Here is a 27,172-nt window from a genome sequence, read left to right on the forward strand (position 1 = left end):
CAGAGGCCCTGAAAAAACAGTGAAATTGGTGATTGTTTTCCTAAACCACCTCATATTTCTAGGTTTTAGATTTAAAAAAAAAATCTGCAAAGAACTTGGAGCAAATTTTGTCACTATTATTATTTGTTTGTATTATCATGCTATCTAGCAGCCTTAATCCTGCACTATGACTACAGTGATATACCACATAGAAATATAGGGCGAAAAGATAATTCCTGCCCTGAAGAGCTCGAAAGTATAAGACAAAAGACAGCAGATGGCTACAGGCAGATGAGGGAAACAATGAGACTGTATTGATCAGCCGGGAAGGCACAGTTTGCGACACACCATCAGCCTAACTCTTGTTTCTGTGTATGCATCATGGCGCAGAAGACGTAAGGATGAAGAAAATTAATTGGTTTTGTGGCTGTTGAAAGAAAACTCCAGCAAGAAGGACAGCATGGAATAAAGCACAAAGATGTTTGTTTCAAAATGCAGCAGATTAGCTACAGAAGTATAATCAAATTGGGATTAATTTTTTTATGACAGAAAATAGATGAGGGGGAAGTCGGCTATGAGAGCAGTGAAAATACAGACACAGAGCTTATGTTTGATACAGGAGAGGCAATGAAAGGATCCAAGACGAGTGGTGACACAGAAAAACCATTAACCAGGCTGGCTAGCAATTAACAAGTCCTAGAAAAAAAGGTACACAGTAGTTCAAATTATATGGGTCTGAAGAGATGTATCATGCTTTTTATAGGAATAAAAGTGTTGTTTCTTTATTAGTTTGAGGACTACGTGTCAATTATCTGAATGTCCCTCCTAACTTGTATTCAGTGAATTCAGAAGTACTACTCCCAGTGGTAGTGTTTATTACACAAACACCCGCTTACTAAAGGGTACCTCAAACTACTTAATGCAAGTAGATAAAAGCACACAGGGCGGATGGGAGCAAAATGACAGAATCACAGAATCACAGAATAGTAGGGGTTGGAAGGGACCTCTGTGGGTCATCTAGTCCAACCCCCCCGCCGAAGCAGGGTCACCTACAGCAGGCTGCACAGGACCTTGTCCAGGCGGGTCTTGAATATCTCCAGAGAAGGAGACTCCACAACCTCCCTGGGCAGCCTGTTCCAGTGCTCCGTCACCCTCAGAGAGAAGAAGTTCCTCCTCATGTTCAGACGGAACTTCCTGTGCCTCAGTTTGTGCCCATTACCCCTTGTCCTGTCACTGGGCACCACTGAAAAGAGCTTGGCCCCATCCTCCTGACACCCACCCTTCAGATATTTGTAGGCATTTATAAGGTCCCCTCGCAGCCTTCTCTTCTTCAGGCTGAACAAGCCCAGTTCCCTCAACCTCTCCTGGTAGGGGAGATGCTCCAGTCCCCTCACCATCCTTGTAGCCCTCCGCTGGACTCTCTCCAGTAGCTCTTCATCCTTCTTGAACTGGGGAGCCCAGAACTGGACACAGTACTCCAGATGAGGCCTCACCAGGGCAGTGTAGAGGGGAAGGAGAACCTCCCTTGTCCTGCTGGCCACACTCTTCTTGATGCACCCCAGGATCCCATTGGCTTTCTTGGCAGCCAGGGCACACTGCTGGCTCATAGTTAACCTGTCGTCCACCAGGACACCCAGGTCCCTCTCCGCAGAGCTGCTCTCCAGCAGGTCCACCCCAAGCCTGTACTGGTGCATGAGGTTGTTCCTCCCCAGGTGCAGGACCCTGCACTTGCCCTTGTTGAACCTCATCAGGTTCCTCTCTGCCCAGCTCTCCAGCCTATCCAGGTCACGCTGAATGGCAGCACAGCCTTCTGGTGTATCTACCACACCTCCCAGTTTGGTGTCATCAGCAAACTTGCTGAGGGTACATTCTAACTCTTCATCCAGGTCGTTGATGAAGAAGTTAAACAAGACTGGGCCCAGTACTGACCCCTGAGGGACACCACTTGTCACCAGCCTCCAACTAGACTCAGCGCCGCTGATGACAACCCTCTGAGTTCTGCCATTCAGCCAGTTCTCAATCCACCTCACTGACCACTCATCCAGCCCACACTTCCTCAGCTTCCCCAGGAGGATATCATGGGAGACTGTGTCGAAAGCCTTGCTGAAGTCAAGGTAGATAACATCCACAGCTCTCCCTTCGTCTACCCAGCCAGTCATGTCATCGTAGAAAGCTATCAGATTGGTCAGGCATGATTTCCCCTTGGTGAATCCATGCTGACTACTCCTGATAACCTTCTTTTCTTCCACTTGCTTCATGATGGCCTCCAGGATAAGCTGCTCCATCACCTTTCCCGGGATGGAGGTGAGGCTGACCGGCCTGTAGTTCCCTGGGTCCTCCTTCTTGCCCTTTTTGAAGATTGGAGTGACATTGGCCTTTCTCCAGTCCTCGGGCACCTCTCCTGTCTTCCAGGACCTCTCAAAGATGATGGAGAGTGGCTCAGCAATGACATCCGCCAGCTCCCTCAGCACTCGTGGGTGCATTCCATCGGGGCCCATGGATTTGTGGACATCCAGATCGCTTAAGCGATCCCTCACACAGTCCTCCTCGACCAAGGGAAAGTCGTCCTCTCTGTAGGCTTCCTCTCTTACCTCCGGGGCCTGGGATTCCTGAGGGCCAGTCTTAGCACTGAAGACTGAAGCAAAGAAGGCATTCATTAGCTCTGCCTTCTCCGCATCCTCCGTCACCAGGACACCCGCCTCATTCAGCAGCGGCCCCACGTTGTCCCTAGCCTTCCTTTTGCTGCTGATGTAGTTGAAGAAGCCCTTCTTCTTGTTTTTGACATCCCTTGCCAGCTTCAATTCCAGGTGAGCCTTGGCCTTCCTCGTCGCATCCCTGCATGCTCTCACTACGTTTCTGTACTCTTCCCAAGTGGCCTGTCCCTCTTTCCACATTCCATGGACCTTTCTCTTGTGCCTGATCTCCGCTAGAAGCTCCTTGTTTAACCATGCAGGTCTCCTGCCTCCTTTGCTAAATTTCTTTCTCAGGGGGATGCATTGCTCCTGTGCATGGAAGAAGTGTTGTTTAAAAAGCGACCAGCACTCATGGACCCCCCTGCCTTCGAGAGCCCTGGCCCACGGGATTCCTCCCAGTAGCTCCTTGAAGAGGCCAAAGTCAGCCCTCCTGAGGTCCAGGGTTTTGATCCTGCTTATCGCCCTGCTTCCTCCACGCAGGATCCTGAACTCGACCATTTCATGGTCACTGCAGCCGAGTCTACCTCCAACCTTCACGTCCTCCACCAGTCCCTCCTTGTTTGTTAACACGAGGTCCAGCAGCGCGCCTTTCCTTGTTGGTTCCTCCACCACTTGCATCAGAAAGTTATCATCGATGCTCTGTAGGAACCTCCTGGATTGCGCCTGCCTAGCTGTATGGTCTTCCCAGCTGATGTCAGGGTGGTTGAAGTGCCCCATGAGAACCAGAGCCTGTGACTGTGAGGCTGCTTGCAGCTGCCTGTAGAAGGCTTCATCAACCTCCTCCTCCTGGTCAGGTGGCCTGTAGTATACACCCACAGTAATGTCACCCGTGTGAGCCTGTCCCTTAATTCTAACCCACAAGCTTTCAACTCCTTCTTCACTTGCCCCCAGGCCAAGCTCAATGCATTCCAGTTGCTGCCTCACATATAGAGCAACTCCCCCACCTCTCCTTGTTGGTCTGTCTTTCCTAAAGAGTCTGTAGCCATCTATGACAGCATGCCAGTCATGCGAGTTGTCCCACCACGTTTCTGTGATGGCGACCAAGTCGTAGCCGTCCTGCTGTATAATGGCTTCCAGCTCCTCCCGTTTATTGGCCATACTACGTGCATTGGTGTAAACACACTTGAGCTGGGCTGTCAATCTCACCCCTGGCCTTGGCACTCCAAGCCTAGGCTCATCCCTAGTGAGCTGGGCGATGTCCCCTTCCCCCTTCGAACCTAGTTTAAAGCCCTCTCAATGAGCCCCGCCAGCTCGTGGCCAAGAATTCTTTTCCCCCTTTGTGATAGCTGAACTCCACTTGTTGCCAGCAGGCCCGGCAACCCGGTATGACCAGGCATACTGGGAAGGTTCCTTCTCCTGTCACCTGTTTTTGGAGAGGCCTTCATCTCCCTGCAGTGTCCCGTGGGTTCGTCACCATCTGCCTTAAACCAGCGGGGGTCTGACAGAGCGCTCATCGGGCTGGTGGAGCGGGCAGAAGGGGCGGCACGGCTCTGTTTCAGGGCATGGCTACATCCAGGAGAGCAAATCATGGGCTGGAGGAGGGATATGGTCTGTAGGCTCAGACCCCTCTCCATACATTCTTTGTTACGTTACACTGCTGGGAGTTTTAAAACTTTCGTTCCCACATTTAGTAGTGGAATTGCAGTAGTAGCAGGTGTGTGTTTGCAAATTCTTTGTAACTCTTTTGCGTGAAAGACCTTGGATAAGATTGTATTTACTCCAGCAACAATGTGACAAGCTCTTAAGTATGTTGGCTAGCCATGCTATAACTTGGGGCTAAACACTGCAAAGTGTGTCACCTCAAACGAGCTAGGCCTTAGCGAATGCCTGCAGAAATACTACGGTGCGGCACATGTCAAAGAATTTGGCTGGACTCGCTTGTTACAGGCTAAACTAAACCGAACTATCCGAAATTTCCATCAGATTTAAAGCTTACTGCTTCTGCAGATGAGCTGATGTATGGTAACTGGTTAAGCCAGGGTCATTTTTCTCTCACGTTTGATCTCATCATTGGTTTTAACTGAAAATAGTGTATATCAAGTGCTAAATGTTGAGAATGGAGATAGTGATTGAAATGCACATCGTGGCCTTTTTTATCTAAATAAGTGTTCCAAGAAAAGCTGAACGTGTTCTCATGCTTAAAGAACAACCTTCACTTGACTTGGTGTCAAATTTCCCCAAATTTCTTCTTGTGCAGAGTAACTGCAAAGAGCACCACCATCCGTGCTGCTCTTTTTAAAGCTTTGCCCGGTGTTTGGTGTGAATGTTCATCTTGAGACTCAAAACCAGGGAAACGGAATCTCTGTATAGGAGCAAAGAATCAAATTAGCTATATTTTAGGGTTTAGACTAACACAAAAAAGTGGCCAAAAACTGCTAGCGTTCAAATGGCACCTTCTTACTCAAATTAGTGAAATAACTTTTTACGTTCTGCTTGCAGTATAATTGCTTTTATTGTTCTTTATCCTTCATTTTCATCAATCTTTATCTTGCCCATAAAGATTTAACTCTACTGCCGTATTTTCCAAGTAGGTCTCTGTCTCTACACTTGTAATAAACATAGCACACCGGTCTTCTTTTGACAGCCTTTTCTTGATGTCTTTAGGAAGTGAATTATCAGTCCTGTTTAGTCAGTAAATCATTAGGTAGATAGCAATAGCTGAAGGACATCAAAGTGCTTCTGCAACCGGTATGTAAATTAGCATTTATTTTCTTTTCATAAAAATGCCGTTGGATGTTTTTCAGTAGAAAGATCACCAAATGCACAAAAATTTTTCATTTTTATTCAATAGATAATGTTCACATAGCTGCATAACTGCTCTTGAGGAATCTAAAACACTGATTTGCTATAATTTGGAAAATTCATCAATTTTAGCATAAGAATGGATCATTGATGCCTGACTGTATTATAAACGAGGACTTAGACTTCCCTAGCTTAATTCTTGTTTGACCCCGGTCAGACATTTTAAAAAGCATCCAGTCTTGACTGAAAATGTATTGTGATAAAAAAATCCACCACAATCTTCACTAAATTGTTACAGTGATTACTTGACTCACTTGAAATTTAACTTTCAATCACAGGCTTTGTAAGTTATTAAACCTCTTCTTTCCATCTCTCTGTCCAAGACTCACAAAATGTTACTCTTTGTTTTGGATGTTAGTGCTTCTCTAGCTTACAAGCAATCTTCACACTTCTCGAGCCATGGACATCAGGAAGAGGTGCAATGCACCAACAACAGTCACACTATTTGCCACCTAACAAAGTAAGGTAACGCTTGATATTTTTTCTGTATATCCCAAAATTTCATTTCCTTTTTTGCTGCATTATCATTACAGGTACCTCTGTTCAGCAAACCACCCCATTAATTTCTGTATCTTTGCAGTAACCCCTTTTCGGTCATGCCTTCTTGCTTGTTCTGTCAATAGGACTTAATATTTCTCTCAGAATTTTGCTTTTGCCTGTACGCAGATATACATACTGCTGTACTTGTGCCCATCTTCGTAAACCAATCCCAGCTGCCTTCTACCAATAACTCATTCACCACTATCTTCCTCTCATCCAAGCTAGGCAGTACTGTGAGCACCAGTAAGGATTTCTTTTCTCATTAATCTTACTTCAAGCAGTGTTTTTCTTTGTTTCAGACACTGAAGTTGCATTGCTGAATTTCTTTCCCTGTGCCGGGACCTCATCTTCAAACACCTTATGATTAGACCAAGTAGATGAAACTTCAGTGTTGTCACAGGTAGATAAGTCATTCATCCTTTTCACATCAGAAGTCCTGCCAGTGACAGTTCAGATGGTTTCAGAATGATTTCAGTTGCAAAAAGCTTTGGAAAAAGAGCCAAGTCAAGATAGGTGGAACAGCAATTCGTTACAAAAATGCATGGCAGTCTTCTGAAAATAAAAAATAGAATAAACCTCTAAAACATCTGTTGCTGTTTGTTGCCAAGTTATGCCACACATCTCTAAGGATAGCTTTTTTTCCCCTGTTATTCCTGTTGTATCCTTGTATGATGGTCTGAAAGCATCTACACAGATCCACTGTACAGATTGGTCAGCTCATGACCTACTTCTTTCTATGCATTAACAACCTTCATGAGTTTTGGAAAGTAGCTTCTGGTGAATTGCTGTGGGAATGAAAATGTACTATCCTTTCAGGATTAAATCTACATGCATATGAAAAGTCCTATATGGTAGTATATTTATTAAAAGAATACTTTAGCCACACCATGTTGGCACAGATGTATTTAAAAAAAAAATCTAGTCTTTCAGTTGTCTGTATTTCATAGGATCATAGAATAGTTTGGGTTGGAAGGGACTTTTCAAGGCCAGCTAGTCCAACCCCCCTGCAATGAGCAGGGACATCTTCAACTTGATCAGGTTGCTCAGAGCCCCGTCCAACCTGACCTGGAATGTTTCCAGGGATGGGGCATCCACAACTTCTCCGTGCAACTTGTTCCAGTGTTTCACCACCCTCTGTGTAAAAAATTTCTTCCTTATATCTAGTCTAAATCTATCTTCTTTTAGTCTAAAACCATTATCCCTTGTCCTATCACAACAGGCACTGCTGAAATGTTTGTCCCCATCTTTCCTACAAGCCCCCTTTAAGTATTGAAAGGCCGCAATATATTTATTAATTTATTTAATTGTTTGAAGCTGGTGGGGAAATACTGGGTGTGATTTGAGAACAAAGAAAGAAAATCTGTAAAAAAAAAAAAAAAAGCTGTGAAACCTTGCTTTTAACTTTGGCAACTGCTTGATTGCAGTATGTTCTTCATACTTTCCCTGTTGTGTGCTGGTATTTGAAAGAGAATCACACTAGCTTTGGTCCAGGTCCTGGAATTTCAGGTGGAAGGTTATTCAGTGCTTTTGAACCCAAGCACTGGATCCTCATCCTAGTATTAAAATTGATGCTGAATAAATTCACGGAGGTGTTTGAAAGCAGAAGTAACAGTTAAAGCACCTTTTTCACTTGCACTCAATAGCTCTTGTGTGAGCATTGTTCCCAGACTATAAGACACATCTGTTGCTACTGCTGTCGAATTGTTTACAGCGTGTTGTGCCAAAACAAGGGAACTTGCAATTGATGCTTCTGCTCTATTAAATATGTGCCGTTGTTTTCTCAAGTTTTCGTCTTATGTCAGTTAAGGGGTTTCCTCATGGATTTTATTAGATAAGCTACTATGGGAGGCGATTCTCACGTATGATTTATTATAGCTGGGAAATTTCAGCAGAAATGCCAGGGATTCGGATAAAGTGAATAATGGCTGCAGTCCATCTGTGTGCAGCTGACTTGCCTGTTGACTGGTTTATGTGTTCAGCAGATTCTATCTGCTCTTTTCTGAATTCATGTTTGTAATTCAGAATAAAGGGCCACTGTTGAAAACATCTTGGAGCTGTTCAGAGTCACTCGTGGTGTTCGCTTATACTGCTGCTGCAAACAAACACATCATCTGTATGGCAAAGGCAATGCTGTCACAATTCATTTTTCTTTTTTGAAATGTTCTGATGCTGGTGTCATACTGAATGGAAGACAGTTTGGTCAGCAGAAGCCTGATGAGCATAGAAAGAGTATATCAAGGGGAATTTAAGGAAAGCCTACAGTTGCTTACAACTTTGAGGATCTGTAGGTCTGAGATAACTGAACCAAAGTTCTTTACAATTCCAGACTCAGCAAGACTATGAACTGCAGTGATAGAAACTTCAATTTCTTCTCCTTGTTTCTTATTAAGTTTAGCCTTTTTATAAATAAAACCATTTCAATTTGGGAACCTTTCACTGAGTAACAAAATCAGGCAGCATAAACTCTGGTCAGCAAGCTCAATGAACTAATTGGTCAGCTCATCTGACATTCCAGGATGCAAATAATTAAGCATTAATTATTTTAAGATATCAGAATACAGCAGCTGGTTTTTCATACCATTATTAATTGCTGTTGGAAAACAAACCAGTTCATACACGTCCTCTGGTATGTCATCCATCACATTCTCAAATATGAAAGGGTCTATTTGACATATCTGCCCTTCTACATCTTTGTTGTAATATTTCAAACCACTCAGGGACAAATACAATACTTGTGACCTATTTTTTATCTGAATTTTCTTAAATTCCTTCTTGTATCCCTAATTTTGCTGATCAAATATTCTTTGATTTTTCACATCCTTGTCGATTTTCTAGAGATTCTGACTCAGAGTACGTATTTATTGGCACGTCCCCTGGTTTTAACTTTAAAAAATGTGATTACTCTTAGTCTTCTTAAAGTTAGAAGAAGCTCTGAAGACTAAGCTGACCCAACTTAATTAGCTTGTTGATTATCAATGTAATTAATCAGTAAGAGAAAGTCTATGTTAGTAGACTTAACATGTTGCAGGGATGCAGCCTTTTCATGTAATGTCTTGTATATCTTAGGTTACACTGGTCCCAGTTTTGTCCTCCCAACGTGTGCTGCAGAGACAACAGTGACTCTCATTCCTGTGCTGCCCATGTGCAGTAAGAAACATGCTCCTTGCCCTGCTGCTTCCACTCATAAGGACCTATTGGTAGCAGCATCTTCTAGCAAGGGGCAAGAAGAGTCTTTCTCTTCTGTCAAAAAAAACCCACAAATGTTCCATAGTTTCCACCAAGAAAAAATATCAGACCAAAAGGAAACATTCTAAAGGCTAGATCTACACGTATTGCCAGCCGGATCACAATAACTTATTTGTACAATAAATTTTCACGAAGCATTCCCAGGGCCCTTTTGGTCTTAGTAAAGATGGAGGATATGCACAGCACCCAAGGCTAGGGCTGTTTAACAAAAATCTTCCTGCAAAAGTTTCTTGGTGGTTTGTAAAAGGCACACCTGCAAGTGACGAGCTACACTTGTAACACTGATCATTATATAGGGACATGCTTCACGGTCTGGTACAAGGCAGGAGAAAGCCTTTAGTTTTGCCTTACCTACACAGGCCAAGTTAAAATAGGTATGTTATCAGTCCACAAGTGGAAGAAAGGGTAATTTAACTGCTTATGAATATATTCTTTATTTTTATAGCTGCTTATCTCATCTCAGGTTCCTCTTAATTTTTATCAGTAGTATGGAATTTCTTTTGTGATGATAGAACTTTAGCTTTTACCTTATAAATAGCCACTAACGTTTCTCCTGATGCAACTGTCCCTAAAATTATTTAGCTTATAATTGATTAATTTTCGGAATCAAAATATGTATTTTTAACTATACAAGTTTTCTGGAAACAGAGGCTATTTAGTTGCAATTGAATACTACTGAAACCTGGAAGAGCTAGTAGTTCAGTCTGCAAAATTCTGTACTAATCTCAGTGGTTTATAGTTTTAAAGTTATTTGCAGCTGTATTGCTGCTTTGTTACTAGATTTTTTTAAGGGGAGCAAATGACAAGATATTGACTGACAGCAAATGTGTCTATTCTAGTACATGTTCATTAGGAACTGAAGGTCCTTGTATTAAAAACATTCTTATTTTTGTCATTCAACTCTTAAACTAAAATCTTGAAACATAAGATGTAAGTAGGTCCCCACTGCAACTGAATCTTTTATAGGTGAGACCTGAGCATACACTGAAATATATACCACTAGAAGGTCATGCAGCTGAGTGCTTTTATTTTGGCCAGGTGAAACCTGTGAGAGTCTGTCTGCAGTCTGCCTCTTCCGTGACTGAGGGCCTAGCAAGCCCTGTCAACATGGAACTGGCCAGTGATTTAACATTTTCCCTAAGTTAGCGCTAGGCAATAGCTGTCCTTCACTGCTCAATATGCTTCTGGGCTATCACATACTCCTAAATTTTTTTCTGCTTCATGACAGGTCCATCTGCCCTGACCTGACATGAGTCAGCAGTGCACCACTGCAAGAAGAAAGGCAAATCGGATCCTGGACTGCATCCACAGGGACATTGCTGGCAGAGACAGAGACGTGATCATCCCACTCTGCTGAGTGCTTCTCAGGCCACACCTGGAGCACTGTGTGCAGTTCTAGTTGCCACCATTTAAGAAACATGTGGACAGACTGGAGAGAGTCCAAAGGAAGGCCACAAAGATGATCCAAGGGCTAGACAACCTCTGCGATGAGGAAAGAGGAGATAGATATTTTCTCCCTGGAGAAGAGAAGGCTCAGGGGGACCTCATCACAATATTTCAGTATTTAAGGGGCAGCTACAAAGAGGATGGAGAATCTGTGTTCACAAGGAGACACACGGAGAAGACAAGGGGAAATGGGTACAGGTCGCACCAGGAGAGGTTTCATCTTGACATAAGACAAGACAGAAATTTTTTACAGTGAGAACAGTCATTCACTGGAACAGTTTCTCCAGGGACGTTGTAGATTCCCTGTCACTGCAGGTTTTAAAGATGTGATTGGACAGGGTGCTAGGTAATCTCATCTAGGCTCCCTTTGCCATGAAATGTTGGACCAGACGATCTTTTGAGGTTGCATTGAATCTGGGCTATTCTATGATTACATGACATGCTCCACTGCTATACTTTATACTAGGGACTCCTTTCTTTCCTAACTTGTGGTCTTGCCACAGACCACATTCTCTTCTTGCTCTTTGGACTAGTTCATCCATTGGCTTTTAATCATGGATTACCCTTACTGTGATCCCATCTCCATTCCTGACTCTAGCCTGGCAAATCTGCTTTAAGCTGGCCTGCCTCAGTGTGCTTAGTGCACATGCAGAGCACTGATTACATCTCTCCAGTCCTCACTCAACTGAGTTCTATAGTCATTTATCTCAGGAATCTTCCAGATCTTTTCCAAAGGTACCCAGGCTCTTTGGTACTTATGCCTCCGTTTATTATCCATCAGTTGATGCAGATGTCCCTTATCTCTCCAAGAGTGCCTAACATCCTTCTGTTGCCAGCCAGATTCTCTTTGTCTTCTTAGTCCTTCTCAGGGCTCCTGTGTGCCCTGTGTGCTCTTGTATGAAGCTTTGCAGTTGTTTTCATCTTTTGCATGACTCTTTATTTCACTTTTCCTGTCATGACCTTCATTGCTCTTTTTCTTCCCATTGCACAGGCACTGCATGTCTTCTATTCTTTCTCCATAAGGGTTTTCCATTTCTTACCATTTTCAATGCTATGCCTGTACCTTTTTGTCTTTTTCTTCTGTTGAAAAGATAAGACTTACAGCCTACTAAAATTTTAAAACTGTATTTGGCAGATCAGCATACCTGAATTTTAGGATGATATTATGTCCAGAGCTTCAAGTTATGGGCGGTGGGTGGAAACAAATAGTAGAGTCCCATTTGAGTCTAACTCTGAAGGATTCTCATTTGTTCTTGAGTACGGAGACCACAGCTCCCAAACAGTAATTAGTGATGTTCCCTAAATTGACAACATATTTTTTGGCCAGTCTTGGTCCCATCTTCTTTTCTAGCACAAGAGTAGGAGGAAGAAAAGCAGATGAGACTGCTGTCTAGATTTATCATTGAAATAAAAGTAGTTGAGGCTCATACAAAACAGAACCATGATTTCCCAGGCCCTGAATTTGTTGGAGCATGCCCCTGGGTATTGCACTGTCGTGATCCCTAGATGGCACAACAGCATACTAGCAACCTTCATCAAACAGCTAGAGCAGCCCTGAAGCTACTTCAACTTAATCCTTTGTCCGAACTGGGCCTTAGCAGTCGTATCCTCTCTTCAGCTTGAGACTTGATCTGAGAGCAGCTCAGAAAGAAATGAATTTCAATGTCTTTAGTTTGGAACTTCCGTCTATTCTTTTACATGTTGTAGGTTTCCTCTGAGTTCATTGTTTTATGGGCCAAGTCTTATAACTCCTTTAAGTGCTGTTTTTTCATAGGTACACCAAAACGTGAAGGAAAATTAGTTTATCTAATGAACAAAATTTTCATTGCGACTACTAGGTTTAATGGAAAGGAAAAACAAACAGCAAAATAATCCTTATAAAGCCTTTTGTGCAACTCAAATCAAAGAGGTGAAGAATAGTGCTGGCAATCTTAGGCAAGACCCAAGAACAGCAGCTTCTAAAATATCAAGACAAAAATGAAAATAAAAGGTCTTTTGCGGCACTAGTTTTTGTGTTTTACTTTGTTTTAACAAGTCTTCAACCAACTCTTGGTCATCTAATCACAGGAGATTGAAAAATAGCCCTGAAAATGGATACCACTCTACTCATCTGTTCATTTTGCTACAGACTCTTTAAATCAATAGCCCTGGAAAAAACAAGCTAAAAATTCTTCCATGTCTGTAGGCATGCACAAAGGCAGAAAACAATCTCAAGAATCTACCTGGAGAATTTTTGCCAAAGCGTAGCTCGGTAACCTTTGGATTTAACCCAATGATTCTTTTTATATATATTTCAGACTGTTTTGTTGCCTAGTAGCTTTAAAGTCATTATTCAGCTCTACACGTGGTTTCAACTTGTCAAGGGCTGGCTCTAGATGGTAGACCAGTATCAGGTACAAAGTCTTTTTAATATCTGTCTGGCAAAAAATTACAAAAATAATATCTACTTTACTGTAATTATGTCATGTCTTATTAACCCAAAATAACAAAGAAACTTGTGATTGCTGAGTATGTCTTCTGTAATACAGTATCTCCTGGCCCCAGTGCATGCTAGGTGTAATTAATGGGCTTCACACACTAAAACTCCCTTCATGAAATTATTAAACATACCCTAATTTTCCAGTCTTTTTTGGCACTTAGCCATAATAAAAGGACCCTGTGGCTCAAGAATAAGAACTCTGGCTTTGGGTTATGTCCCACCTTTCACCACGTTTCTTTTTTCCTGTTCTAGGTTCTTCTCCATCCATGCAGTATTGGCTTGGCACCAATACTAGGTACAGCTGCTGGAGAACAGTTCGATGTCTAGGACAGTTAGTGACTGAGAGAATGACTGGAGCATTAGACCATGGTCTTTTTTCATAAGGAACTGGTGTGTCTTCAGTCCTGAAAAAAATGATTTCTGATTCAAATTGTAATGAAATCATGTAGCAGACCTTCTAATTCCAGCATTGACTGGTGAAATACTCTCTTCCGAGTTAATTTCTGTACTCTTTTGACATACATCATAGCAAATGTAGATTTACTGAAGATGCTAGGAGTGCTGCAGCCCATCTCCTGTCCAAATATTGCCTGGTGCAGCATGTGTGAAGCCCACATATTGATCATGGATAACAGCTCTGAAACTTCCATTCCCCATCCCGGTTACCACAGTGGTCACTTTAATCCCTGCACCTAAGTATTGACCTCTGAGTTGTAAGTGGACTGGAGCTTTTTCATCCTCTCAGATTCTAATGTGAGCCCTGATGTTCACTCTCCTGTATTTAGCAGCGCATAGTAGCATTATTTCAAACGTGAATGATAAAGAAAACAGCCATATGAGAGCCTTGCAGCTGTGTCGCAGTGGGTGATGGTACCCAGGTGCATACTATAGCTACTTGATTTGAAAATAAAATGTTAAAAAACAGTGAAGTACCTTCTACATGTTGCCACATGGGATATCTAGGACTCACTAGTGCCAGAACACTCGCGTACAGAATGCTAACTTCTGTACTATTAGGGGAAGTACCGGGAGAATCATCAGCAAGGCTTTAGTGTCTGTCAGCCAACACTGTACATGAATCGATGCAAGTAGAAACACAGCAGTTTTTGTCTAGACATGAAGAAATAATGATGATGAAGCTTTAAACAAAAATATTAGGTAGTTTCTCCATCATTTATATCTCTTCATAATCATTGAAAAGTATTAAAGTGAACTATGAACTAAAGTAGTTCATATTTCTTGGAAGTACTTAAAGACTGCAAAGTACTTCACAAGCACTATGAACTCACAACTGAGTTGAACTCAATTATTTTACACAAGATAGAGCTGAGCTCCCACAGGCTCTTCTTGGCTGCTTTTTATAAAGCTTTAGCACAGACCTTTATTTCAGGTAGACTTAAGACATTTGTCAGTGAGGATAGTTATAAATGTTTCAGTCACAATGAAAAAAAGCAGCTTAGCTGGGTTTACTTGGTTTTAGTCTCATTCACTTTTCCAAGCCAAAAGTCCTTCTCCCCACTGTTAACACATTTTCTCATTATTTACTGGATATCATTTGATCAATCACTAGTTAACCTACTCACATTTCATTGAATTTCCTCATTTATCAAACAACACACCAGATAGACTTGGGAGACTATTGAGCCAACATAAAATCAAATAGACTTTATTACTACAGTATTAATGGTTCAACATCTTGAAAAGAAAGGAAGACAGGAATGAACATATGTAAGTTTTGTGGCAAGAATGCTCCTGGGGTCATATAAAAAATGGAAGAATAATCAGATGCTTTAAAAAGTCTGTGAGTAAAGGGTTTGCTTTCTGAAAATCTTAAGAATATTCTTCTTTATGGGTCTTAAACATCAAACTTGTTAATGCTTCTTTGGTGGTATTAGATAAGATTAAATATTCCAAAAAACGTGACCATTTTTTGGTATAGTTTTACTATTGGTGCTCTATTGACTTGTAAATTTGCCTGTAAACTAATTTGTTCTCCCCTTTCTAATACTTCAGATTAATAACACTGAACAGTTCATTAACGCTTTTATTGTGTATACCTGCCTTAGAAGATTTTACATGAAGTCCTTTGCATAAGTATACTAGATCCTAGTAATACGTAAATTTATACTTATGTAATTCATGGAAGATTAGTCCTTTATGAATTTTATACAGCATCCTAATTGTTTACAATTTTAGTACCTTAAGTCAACATTTTTTTTTCAGCTGAAATTCTTTGCAGCAAAAAGTTCAGTGAATAATTTGGAAAATATAGGGCATGCAGATCAAATTGGCATAATCCTACATTCATTTATGCCTATTTTCTCAATGATATACTTACTTTATTGATATACTTGGATGCAAAATTGCTAAGAATATTTTTTCTCTAACGTACAATTTAAAAGAAAAAAATTAAATAGAATTCAGAAATACAGAGCAATTTGTCAGTTCTGTTGCAGTCATCCAGACCAGTACTGACATGAAGGACCTCCTTATTTTCTGATAAACTTTTCAAGAAGATCAAAGTCAGACTTAAGACTTCTACTGCAGTGTACAAATGTGTTAAAGTATCACCACTAAATGGCTACAGGTAAATCCAAGATGATTCTTTTCTAAGCTTTCTTATATGTCTGTGCTTACAGAGGCCTGTCTTGAAGACGACTGGCATTTGGACAGCATCTGATGTATACTTTAAGCCACTGATTCATCATTGTACATGTTGCTCGCTAAATGAGCAACAGTATTTGATACTTCGGAATTTCAGAAATGTGTTAGTTCAGCAAAATTTCCTTCCCATTCAGAATAATGCCACTTTGCGATCTCCCTTGGAGTTAATAGTTTCTTTAAATATTTCTGTGGCCTTTTTCTTTACTCAGTGAATACTGCCTTTTTATTCCCTTTACTTCAGCTTATCTCCATTATAGCAGGGTCCAGAATTGCTTTCCTTCTCTACAACTCTCCCCTTAAAGTTCTCACAGGACTTCGTAGCAGGTTGCATGGGGAAATTAAATTTGCACAGTCATGTATTGCAGTCCATCTCTAATAATTTTTGAACCTGCTGGCCAGTTTCAATCACATTTGGCAGAGGAAGAAACTGTGTACATGTCAGTCTGCTCTTGTATGCATAATTCAAATGTCTAACAACAATTAGAGTTTTGTGAGCTCCTAGAGTAGTATGTATTTATGTAAATATATTCATCTCTTACTAATTTCATTAAAACAGAGAGACATCATATTAATACCCCTGCTGAAGAAAATCTTTAAAAAAAAATGCACAAAGAATTTCCACTGTGGAGATTCTGCTCCTGTCATCCCACTGATTTCAGAATTTTAAGTTTTTATTACTTGCATTATTTTTCAACAAAGGTGCCATCAGTTTTCCACGACATCTTTTCTTGGCTCTGTTACCATGTTAACAGTTTATTTGTCTGGTTAGGATCATATCCTGAGCTACAAAATCATATGCATAAAATGGAGGCTTTCTCATACAAATTTCACCCCATTTGTGGAATTGCAGAAATCAGTGAGAAGCCTAGCTGTGTTACTTTAAGAGGTAAAACGTATTTTCTGACAAAGCTAATCTTACAGTTTCAACTGATTATAATTTTAAATAAAATAGAATAATAAACTAGAATTTAAGCACATGTTAGAGAAGACAACACCTCCATAAATGGGTAGTTTTGGGTGATTGGGAAAAGGACAGTTTTCATGGTATCGTGAAATGTTTTCTTTGGTGCGAAAACGTAGCAAATAATACACAATTAGCGGAAACTGAAAAAGGCACAGGAATCTAGGCCACATGCAGATCCGTGACTGTTCTTGCTTGTTTATCTGGCATAGGCTTGCTGTGCGAATATTGCTTGGTAATGTAAGAAAGTGAAAACAGCCACAGAGTGGAATGAAATGTCAGGCTGCTGCTGCTAACGATAGCAGAGACCTAGGGAGGATTATACGAAACAGATCAAGTTTATCCTTGCACTGGTATACAACACCGAGGTTCTGACAGGCAGTGAGGTAGGGATTTCTGAAGCTTATTTTTGCATCTAGTTCACAGTGCTCATTAGCTACCCATAGACACACACTCCGTTAATCTGTGCAGTATCTTTAAAGGCCGTTATTACTAGTTTCTGTAATATCCAATGATTTCCAGTTTGACTTGATTTGTAAATGGCTGATCAATTTTTTAACATAGTGCCCCAATTCTTTCAATTTAGAAATGATGAATAATAATTTCCAACTCACATTCTCCAATCACTTCTAATGCTACAACTTTATTGTATCAGCTGGGTAAGAAGGATTCTGTTGTATTTTTGGGGAAAATACAACGAAGTTCTTGACTTGAAGTGAAGCAGTTCAATGCCTCTTGTTATCTTTGTCACCTTTGCATCTTTTTTACTTTTTTATTGTTGCTGAGGTAGGACTGCCAGAGGTAAATGTAGTAGTCAAGATGTGGGCATACCATCCATGCACACAGCAGCACAAAGATGTTTTCTTCTGAATTTTAGTGCTTATTATCCACTGCTTATTTTTATTTTAACATTCCAATAGTTTTTAACACTGTTTACTTAGTACTAGCTAAGAGTTAGTTCTCTTTTGAGAACTAACCACAACAACCTCCATTTTTTCAGGAGAGGGAAGCAGAATCAATAGCAACTTAGAATCCATTTTTATGTATGTGTAATTGCGTTTTATTTCCCCAATGTGCATTATTTTATACTGAAGTGATGGTGACTCTTCACCAGGTATACCATATGTATCCGTCTGTCTTTTAGTATCGTATGTATAATAGTTTCTATCAGTTTTCCCAATATGGAGGTCAGTTTTAGCGGTTTGGAGCTCCCAGGATCATCTTGGGAGCCCTTATGAAGGGATCATGTTTCTCACATTTATTTACCCTGGTATTGAGATTTTAGAACTATCAGGTCTAGCATTGCCACATTTTGGAGCAGGGACTTGGAATTTGGCAGCAGAACCTCTCTGATACTAGTGATGTGAATTTGCTTTTCTAGGACAGCCACCAAATTTTGACAAAATAAGCCCCTGAAAACCAATTTCCATCTGTTCCATAAATAGTAATAGATTTCTCTTACTTACCTACAAACAATTCAATTTTATTGCTTTTACTTCTACATGCAAATCTTGTATGGTTTATATATTTTAGAAAGATTTTTCCTATATGTAGGGTTTTCCATTGTCACATAGCTCCTATATATTAATTAGACTCCTATTCTGCTGCATCTTGTAGGTAGTGCGGTCATTGGATCCTTACAGCTGTTGCTACAGCTCTGTCTGCCTACTGGCTGACGAAGAGGTAGCTCAGTCTGAGGACTCCAGAGCTCAGCAAAACATCCAACATTTCTGTTATGGCACTGAAAGTTACTGTGGTGTTAAAGCTAAGACTGTGTGTAATGTCTGTGGCTTTTCTTGTTAAACCACTAACATGTGGAGAGCTTGCAGATGCAGTGTGACCGGAATACAAGTCTGCTGGGCAGCTGCATATTAAAGAAGACAAAGAGAACTTGATTAGTAGGAGAAAACAGAAGCAGAATGGCTAAGGAAGGAGAAACTTCCCTGAGAGCCTGGAATTAATCCATAATTCTTGGAGTCAATGCATGCAGTTTGCCTTCAGCAAATAGCTCTGAAAATAATGAAAAGGTATGTGACCTCTCTTTCGATTTCTCTGTGTAGAAGACAGCAACAAGATACCAGGCATTGTCTGTGCTGCCAGTCTGAATGGTCCAGCTTTCTTCAGACTCTGTGTGGGGTAAATGTGTTTCCACATGACTAAATTTCTGGAGAGGCAGGGCAGAGAAAGTACATGGGTATCTCCTTCCTTTTTTTTTTTTTTTTTTTTTTTAATGTTTGAGAAGTTATATTCATATTAAAGCAAAAGAAAAAAACAATACACAAGGCCCAGTTTTAAAGGCATGCTAAAGTAGCAAGTTTCTTATTCTAGAAAGTGCCATGTGTGCAGCCTTCATTTAGAGAACTTTCGCAAATATGATAGAGTATGGGCCTTAAACAGTTGGTCACTTCTTACTTTTTTTACAAGATCCCTACTTCCTTCAGTGCATGAAACATGATCCTCGGAGAATGAAGTTGTCTCTGATATCCTCAGCTCAATTGTTTCCAGAATATGTAAACTGAATGTGCAGCAAATGAGGTAAAAAGATGCCTCAGAAAAAGAAAGGATTAAGGCAGCTGCATAGTACCCCAAGAGGACTAAATTTCTGTCTTCCTGTATGACCCTGGCCCAGTTACTCCAATAAAATTTGGAAAAGTGGTGGAAGGTACAATTTGGGAAAAGCCACAATGTGTATCAGGACTTTCCACCCGTACATGCAGGTAAAGTCAGTGAGAACCCTGATCAGAACACTTGAAGTGTTAACACTGGAAAAACTGAAGCTCACTTTGGGCTTTCAAAACAGATTGATACTACTGACTTTGCTCTCTTTATACTCAAGTATAAAATTACACTATCACCTCATCCATCATACAAAGTGTCTTTGAAAATGCATGAATTGATGTTTGTAAAGGACTCACAGTGGTGACCTGTGTTGTAACAAAAGAGGAAAAAGCCATGAGAAAATAATAACTCATTTCCAAAGCATGATTTGAAAGTTGTGTAATGTATACCAACAATTTGAAAAGAATGAAATTATCAGTAGCTACCCATCGTGTAAAGTGAAGATGTTTCACGTACACTGTAACATTCTAATTTCTCCATCAGACCTGAACACATGTAAAGCACAGAGAAGCAGGAATTAAATTTGCATGTGTTAAGACATTTCCTAACCTGCAAGTACTTTACCATGCAACAATAAATACTTAAATACAGTTTATATGCAAGTCCAATATTTAGATTACAATTCTAGTCTAGTAATCTGCTCAGGATTATGCTCTTCGTTGTATTAATTATGAAATGCGAACACATAATCCATGTGTTTTTACAAGCTGTTCAGCAACTACCTTTGTAAAAATGAGTCATCACACTCACCGACTTGCCTGGTTACATGATTTGTGTCTTAGCAAAGACATGGTATAATGAAGAGAGGATGGATAGAATAAACATGCAGTTGCACACTTTACTTATTTTTGTATTTTAAAATCATTATCTACTCTTATTTGCTCTTGCTTTACCCAGTTTATTGTGTAACTATTACTCTGTTTTATTACAGATGTTATGACAAGGATGGGGTTTTTGTTTCTTTATTCAGGGATGATTTCTCTCTCACTGGAGCTGGACATTCCTAGTGAAAATCAAACGTGCACGTCATGGAGTGCTATTTAAATTTTCAGTTAATAAATTTATTGCACTATATTGTTGTACCTTAAGCTTCGCCTTGAATTTACAGTTGATCTAAGCAGGTTGGTTGTAACTGGAGAATTTTCTGTCAAAGTTCCGTTGTGCACTTAGCACCCTCCCTCTCCTCCGCATCATAAAACAGAATTCTCCTTGGGGCTTTATGTATTTGTTAAATCCGCTGTAATGAAAAAAAACCCATTTCCCTCGCAGGGTGAGCAGGAGATTCCCCTTCCCCCTGCCCGAGGCCCGCTGCTGGCCCGTGTCTGTGCGCGGGGCTCACGCACCGTCTGTTGCCCTTCCGCGCACTGCCAGCGCTGGCGTTAGCAGCAACGCACGGTCGCGCTTTAATCGTGGATTATTCTAATTAAAGCTGAGGCTCCAGCAACAAGAAGAACACTAAATTACTTATGGACTTTATGGCATCCCGCATTATTCATTTCTTCACCGCGCGGCCGCAGCCGGCGCTGCCCGAGGCACCCGCGGTCCCGCGGCCGGTTCCGTGGCGCTGACGGGACCGGGTCGTCGTTTCACCTCCGCTTCGGGAAAAGCCGTTCCGTTGCAGCCGAGAATGGGCACGTCCTCCGGGAAGGAAGCCCCCCCGGCAGGCTCCCGCGCCGCCCTGTCGAGCACCGCAGCTACGTTTCAGCGGCGCGTTCCCTCCCACCGCGACGCGGGACGATCGGGCCGGGCCGAGCCGGCCTCCAGCAGCCCGCCGGGCGGCGGACCCTGAGGGGCGGCCGCGCGCCCCGCCCCCGGCCACAGCCGGGCGCAGCGGTGGAGCGGGCGGGGACCGGGGCCGCGGAACTCCGGCTCAGCACCCGGCAGCCCCGCTCCCAGAGCCCCTCAGGGCTGCCGCCCACCCGCTCCTCGGCTGGAGACGCCCAGCACTCGTCGTGGGTCGGCCAGCACTTGTCACCACCCTTAAAAGCGTTAAAGGGCTGTCGAGCCACGTTGAATTGTACTGGTGGCCTGCCCGGGGGTATCTGCAGACCCAGAGGAGCTTTCTCAACAATAATCATAGAATCATAGAATCATAATTTGGAAAAGACCTCTAGGATCATCAAGTCCAACCATCTGCCCAACAACACCATGCCTACTAAACCATATCCTGAAGTGCCACATCTACACATTCTTTGAACACCTCCAGGGATGGGGACTCAGCCATTTCCCTGGGCAGCCTGTTCCAATGCCTGACCACTCTTTCAGTAAAGAAATTTTCCCCAATATCTAATCCAAACCTCCCCAATGCAGCTTGAGGCGATCGCCTCTCATCCTATTGCTAGTCACCTGGGAGAAGAGACCAACGCCTGCCTCACTACAGCCTCCTTTCAGGTGGTTGTAGAGAGCAATAAGGTCTCCCCTCAGCCTCCTCCAGACTAAACAGCCCCAGTTCCCTCAGCCGCTCCTCATAAGACTTGTTCTCTAGACCCCTCACCAGCCTCATTGCCCTTCTCTGGACATGCTCCAGCACCTCAATGTCCTTCTTCTAGTGAGGGGCCCAAAACTGAACACAGTACTCCAGGTGCAGCCTCACCAAGGCCGAGTACAGGGGCACAATCACCTCCCTGCTCCTGCTGGCCACACCATTCCTGAGACAAGTCAGGAGGCCGTTGGCTTTCTTGGCCACCTGAGCACACTCCTGGCTCATGTTCAGCCAGCTGCCAACCAACACACCAAGGTCCGTTTCTGCCAGGCAGCTTTCCAGCCACTCCTCCCCAAGCCTGTAGTGCTGCATGGGGTTATTGTGACCAAAGTGCAGGACCTGGAACTCGGCCTCGTTGAACCTCATACAGTTGGCCTTGGCCCATGGATCCAGCCTGTTCAGATCCCTCTGCAGAGCCTTCCTACCCTTGAGCAGATTGACACTCCCCCCCAACTTGGTTTCATCTGCAAACTTACTGAGGGAGCACTCCATCCCCTCACCCAGATAATTAGTAAATGTTGGGTGTCAGGTCTGGAACCCGCTTGTGAAAAGCCAGAAAATTTTGCTTTTTGTGTTGCCCACCCCCTCAAAATAGCAAAAGAGGCTTTTTCAAGTGAGAGGGGCATCCATATTGTTTTTTGCTGACTTAGAATCAGAATCATAGAATCATTAGGTTGGAAAAGACCTCTAAGCTCACCAGGTCCAACCGTCAACGCAACACCACCACACCTACTGAACCATGTCCTGAAGTGCCATATCTACACATTTTTTGAACACCTCCAGGGAACACCATTTCCCTGGTCAGCCTGTTAACTTCTGATTACGTTAATAATACCTATTACAATAGTTGAAGTTGGTGTGATTTAACCCCATCTGGCAACTAAGCAGCACACAGCCGCTCGCTCACTCCCACCCAGTGGGACTAGGGGGCAGAATCAGAAGGGTAAAAGTAAGCAGACTCGTGGGTTGAGATAAAGACAATTTAATAGGTAAGGCAAAAGCTGCGTGCGCAAGCAAAGTGAAATAAGGAATGAATTCACTACTGCCCATCAGCAGGCAGGGGTTTAAAGCCATCTCTGGGAAAGCAGGGCTCCACCATGCGTAACGGTTATTTGGGAAAACAAATGCCATCACTCTGAACCTTCTTTCTTCACCCCTCTTCTTCTCCCTCCAGCTGTTATTGCTGAGCACATTGTCATATGGTGTGGAATATCCCTTTGGTCAGCTGGGGTCCCCTCCCAGATGCTCTTGCACCCCCAACCTCCTCTCTGGCGGCGTGGTGTGAGAACCAGCAGAGGCCCTGGTGCTGTGTAAGCACTGCTCAGCAACAACGAAAACATCCCTGTATTATCAACACTGTTTTCAGCGGAAATCCAAAACATAGCGCCATACAAGCTACTATGGAGAAAATTAACTCCATCCCAGTCAAAACCAGCACAGAAGTGAAGTGAGATGATTTTTATAGTGGTGTGGTTGTCACAAAAATACATTTAAATTAGAGAAGATAAGGGAGTTTAGGCAGGCTGCAAATAGATATTGTTTTACTTAAGTTGACTGTTATGTTTATTTATTTAAAATTCAAATGTACTTATTAGTTGGATATTTGGTTTTTTTTTTTTTTTTTTAAGGTAGGGAAGAGTTTCCATCTGATGAGAGACAGGAAAGTCTTAGAATATTTATTAGGGTTTTTTTTAGTAGGTATTTGTTGTGTTGTAATGTCAAGGCATCTCTAACTTTCCATTAATAGAATCATATTTTAAAATTCATGAATGTTTGCAACTGTAGGGAGGTTACCTGCAAGTACAGAAGTGGTGAATGCAATGGTGGCAATTATAATTCACACTAAATACCTTGATTCATGCTGATAAAATATAAAAGGATTATGACCAACCCCTGCTTTCCTCTGGTTTCTTTAAGCTAAATAGTGATTTTCAGTTTAAAGATCAGTATATACATAAAATTACAAATTAAAATATGAAGAAAATGTAACTGCAAAATTTTAAAAATGTGATCTTCTTAAGAAGAAAAATAATAGGGATAGAAAACTTACATGCTCTCTGATTTGCATCCTGAACACAAGAGACGGAAGCCCAAAGGTGTTTTTATGCTGTTTTTATGGTGCTCAGAGGCAGCTGAAGCCAGAGTTGTCCAACTGAATTAGCAAAGCCTGAGAGCTCTTTCAGTTTTACCACTCCAGGTAATGTAATCATCCTGCATCATTGTGAAGCTGTGTAATGGCTTCTAATTTTTGACTTGGCTATGAAGAAGATTTGTATATATCCTGAAATGTACCAAACACTTGTTGTTATTGTCGTAGCATTATATTTTTTTTATGTAGTGCTTAGAAGATTGTGCTTTTCAACATGCTAAAAGTTATTTTGAACCTACTCAAAAGTACACAATATTCTGTATTCTGTGCTTTTTAAATATGTATAGAAATGTTTTATGTTTTATTTTGTGTTTTGTATTCAATTAGTGTAGATACATTGTTACTACAAAACCAGTAATACATACTTTTAAAAGTAAACACTGCATTTTCTTGCTTATCTGTTTCCTTTGTATTTTTGTGTGGTTTAAAAACAAGAACACAATGTCACACTGCTCACAACGATTTGGTTTCTTTAATACTTCCCAGAGAGCTGGGTTTAACTTTTCAGCAACATAAATCTGACCAGGCAGTGGTGGGAAAGATAAAAAAGACATATCATTTTGCATTGTGTACATAATGAAATATCCTTTCATTAGATTTTGCCCATTTAATCTCTGTGCAAAGTTCCCTTACAAATCAGACTAAAAATGTGGCAGCTAGCTGTAACAATATGTACCAAACATTTGCGTTAATTTTATAGGGACCCTTGAAAGTTAATCCATATGCCTAAACGTAGGCGTCTTTTCTAGTTGAGGCCGATTTCTGTGCACTGACTGTACTGACTGAATCTCTGTTGACTGGAAAGAAGTTGGGTGTCACTCACTTGGATGTAGGCACTTGCCATGTGGACACCCATGCTTAGTAAGCCCAGAGTAGTTGTTTGTACGGGGTATCAGTAGCTAGTTGGGGCTGTACCTGTTGGAAGACAGGTGTATGAGCTGGTATTGAACACGGCGGTATTGGTATTGTTTTTTGTTTAGGTTTGCTAGGAGGTGGACATGTGAGTCAGAATAAATTCTGGAAGTACCATTTCTGTATTCTTCCTCAGTAGTTTGCAGCTAGCCATTACTGAAGACCAAGCATAGCAGGCATTTCGTACAGTGTAGCAGTTATGATCTCATTACAGCCAGCTCAGTTAGTTTTGAAATCTTCCATTTCGGTTGGTTCTAACATCTTCAGTTCCTATTCTGGTCTAAACTCCTATCCCATTCTCACTGAACTATATTGGCCAGTTGTTGTGCAGGTAAATTGCATATAAGAAGTAGTTTTTAATGGTAATGGCCTATAGCTTTTCACAGATTGTTTTATTCAGGTAAGAAAGTATGCAGTGGGCGTAATGTTATCCTGGTCTTAGCCAGCCAGGAGAAGCTTCGGAAAACGCACAAAGTTGTTTGTGTTCCTCACCCTGTACGTGACCCAGAAGGGAAAGGCGTTATCAGCTGGTTCTGCATTGTTTAGGGGGGGCTAAGACAAGAGAAGAATATGCTGAGAGTTGCTAAGAAAAATTACCTTGAAAGAATTTGGGTTTTCTCATTTGTAGGTGGTACATGCGTTTACCTGAAACTCGTTTTCAGTGTCTAAGCACTACTTTTGTATTGGTCTGGTGTACTCCTATTAACTAGGTCTCTTAGTCCAGCCTAATGCTGCTGTTACTCATGTTTGTTACCAGAAATAGGCAATATCTCATTGACGCTTTTGGGGAATCAGAGAATTTACATAATTAGCTCTCTTTCCTAGCCTTAATAGTGTGTGCGGAGATGAAAGTTTCTTAGTTTTCCACAGCCCTCAAGCATGCCTGAGAATATATACAACCTTGGACAGGCTTGAATGAAAGCAAAATAGAAGTGAAGAGATTTGCCTATGATCAAACCAACAAAACCTGTGCTTTATTCTAATGGCATGGATTAGAAAGAGTTTTATTACGTTTTCCTATGGGACTTCTAATGGTGTACTAAGCATTTCAGCCAGTTGCAGCACTTACCCTTATACATCCATGGTGCACCTTGGCGATGGCAGCGAACAGCTGCTGTTAACTGCAGGAAATGTGATCGTAGGCACATCTTTCCTTCCCTGGTTCTCCTTCTGTTTCTACATAGTTTTCATTAACTGCTTTGTGGGTATGAGGGTTTGTTTGTTTTAAACATCTGCTTTGGACAATTCTTGACAGCACGGAATGAAAATGTTAATGGCTGTGTGAGTCTGCTTTACCAAAGCACTTTTGCCTTCTAATACTCTTCCAGAAACTCCTTATATGTTGAAAATATTAAGAAAATTATTGTCCTTAGCTTTCCTCAGATCTTTCTGTCTTCTCACAAATCAGCACTACTAAGTTATAATGTCATTGTAATCTTGTTTGTTCACAGAGATAGATACTCCTGTCTCCCTAAACAAAACAGAAACAAATTTGTTTGTTCGCTTTGCTCAAAGCTAGTGAGCTTTGTCTTTTTCTTGCTGTCTGGCTTTCTGCCTTCAGCACAGACTCTGAAATAACTACCCTAGCCCTTGCATGTTCAGTGAGGAAAAAGAACATTCTCCTGGTCAGTTGATCAACTCGTCTGACTCCTGACCGTGTGTTTTCCAATGCCTTTGTTGGTAGCTGAGAACTGTCTAAAGTTGCTTCAGGATATAGAGGCCTAATTATTTCATGTCTTGAACCTGAAAGAGCGTAGTTGGCCTATCTGTAATTTAAACTATATCTGTTGAAATTGTCTTGGATCAAAGGCAGCTGCCAATGGTTATTGGCTACTTCCAGGGTAACACTTCACTTGCCTATAATGAAAAATGCCACCTTTACAATTCATAGTCAAATTTTTGTTGTGGTTTTATTTCTTCCATTGAAAAACTTCTTATCTTTTTATTACAAGATAACAAAAATTGCTTTCTCATTTGTATTTTCTAGTCTGACCTAAAAGGCTCCTTTCATTTTGACTGTGCAAATGCAAGGAGCTATGAAAGACTTTTTTGTTGGTAGCAGAACACTGGACGATCCAGTTAAAGAAAATATATGACTTTATATTGGAAATACAAAAAATGAATTTGATTTAAACAATAATAATTTTGCATTTGGGAAAATTCCCTGAAGCTCAGCAGAATTTCAGGAGTCTGTTTGTTG

This window comes from Opisthocomus hoazin, chromosome 4 (assembly GCF_030867145.1).
Source record: "Opisthocomus hoazin isolate bOpiHoa1 chromosome 4, bOpiHoa1.hap1, whole genome shotgun sequence".
In the NCBI taxonomy this organism is placed as follows: domain Eukaryota; kingdom Metazoa; phylum Chordata; class Aves; order Opisthocomiformes; family Opisthocomidae; genus Opisthocomus; species Opisthocomus hoazin.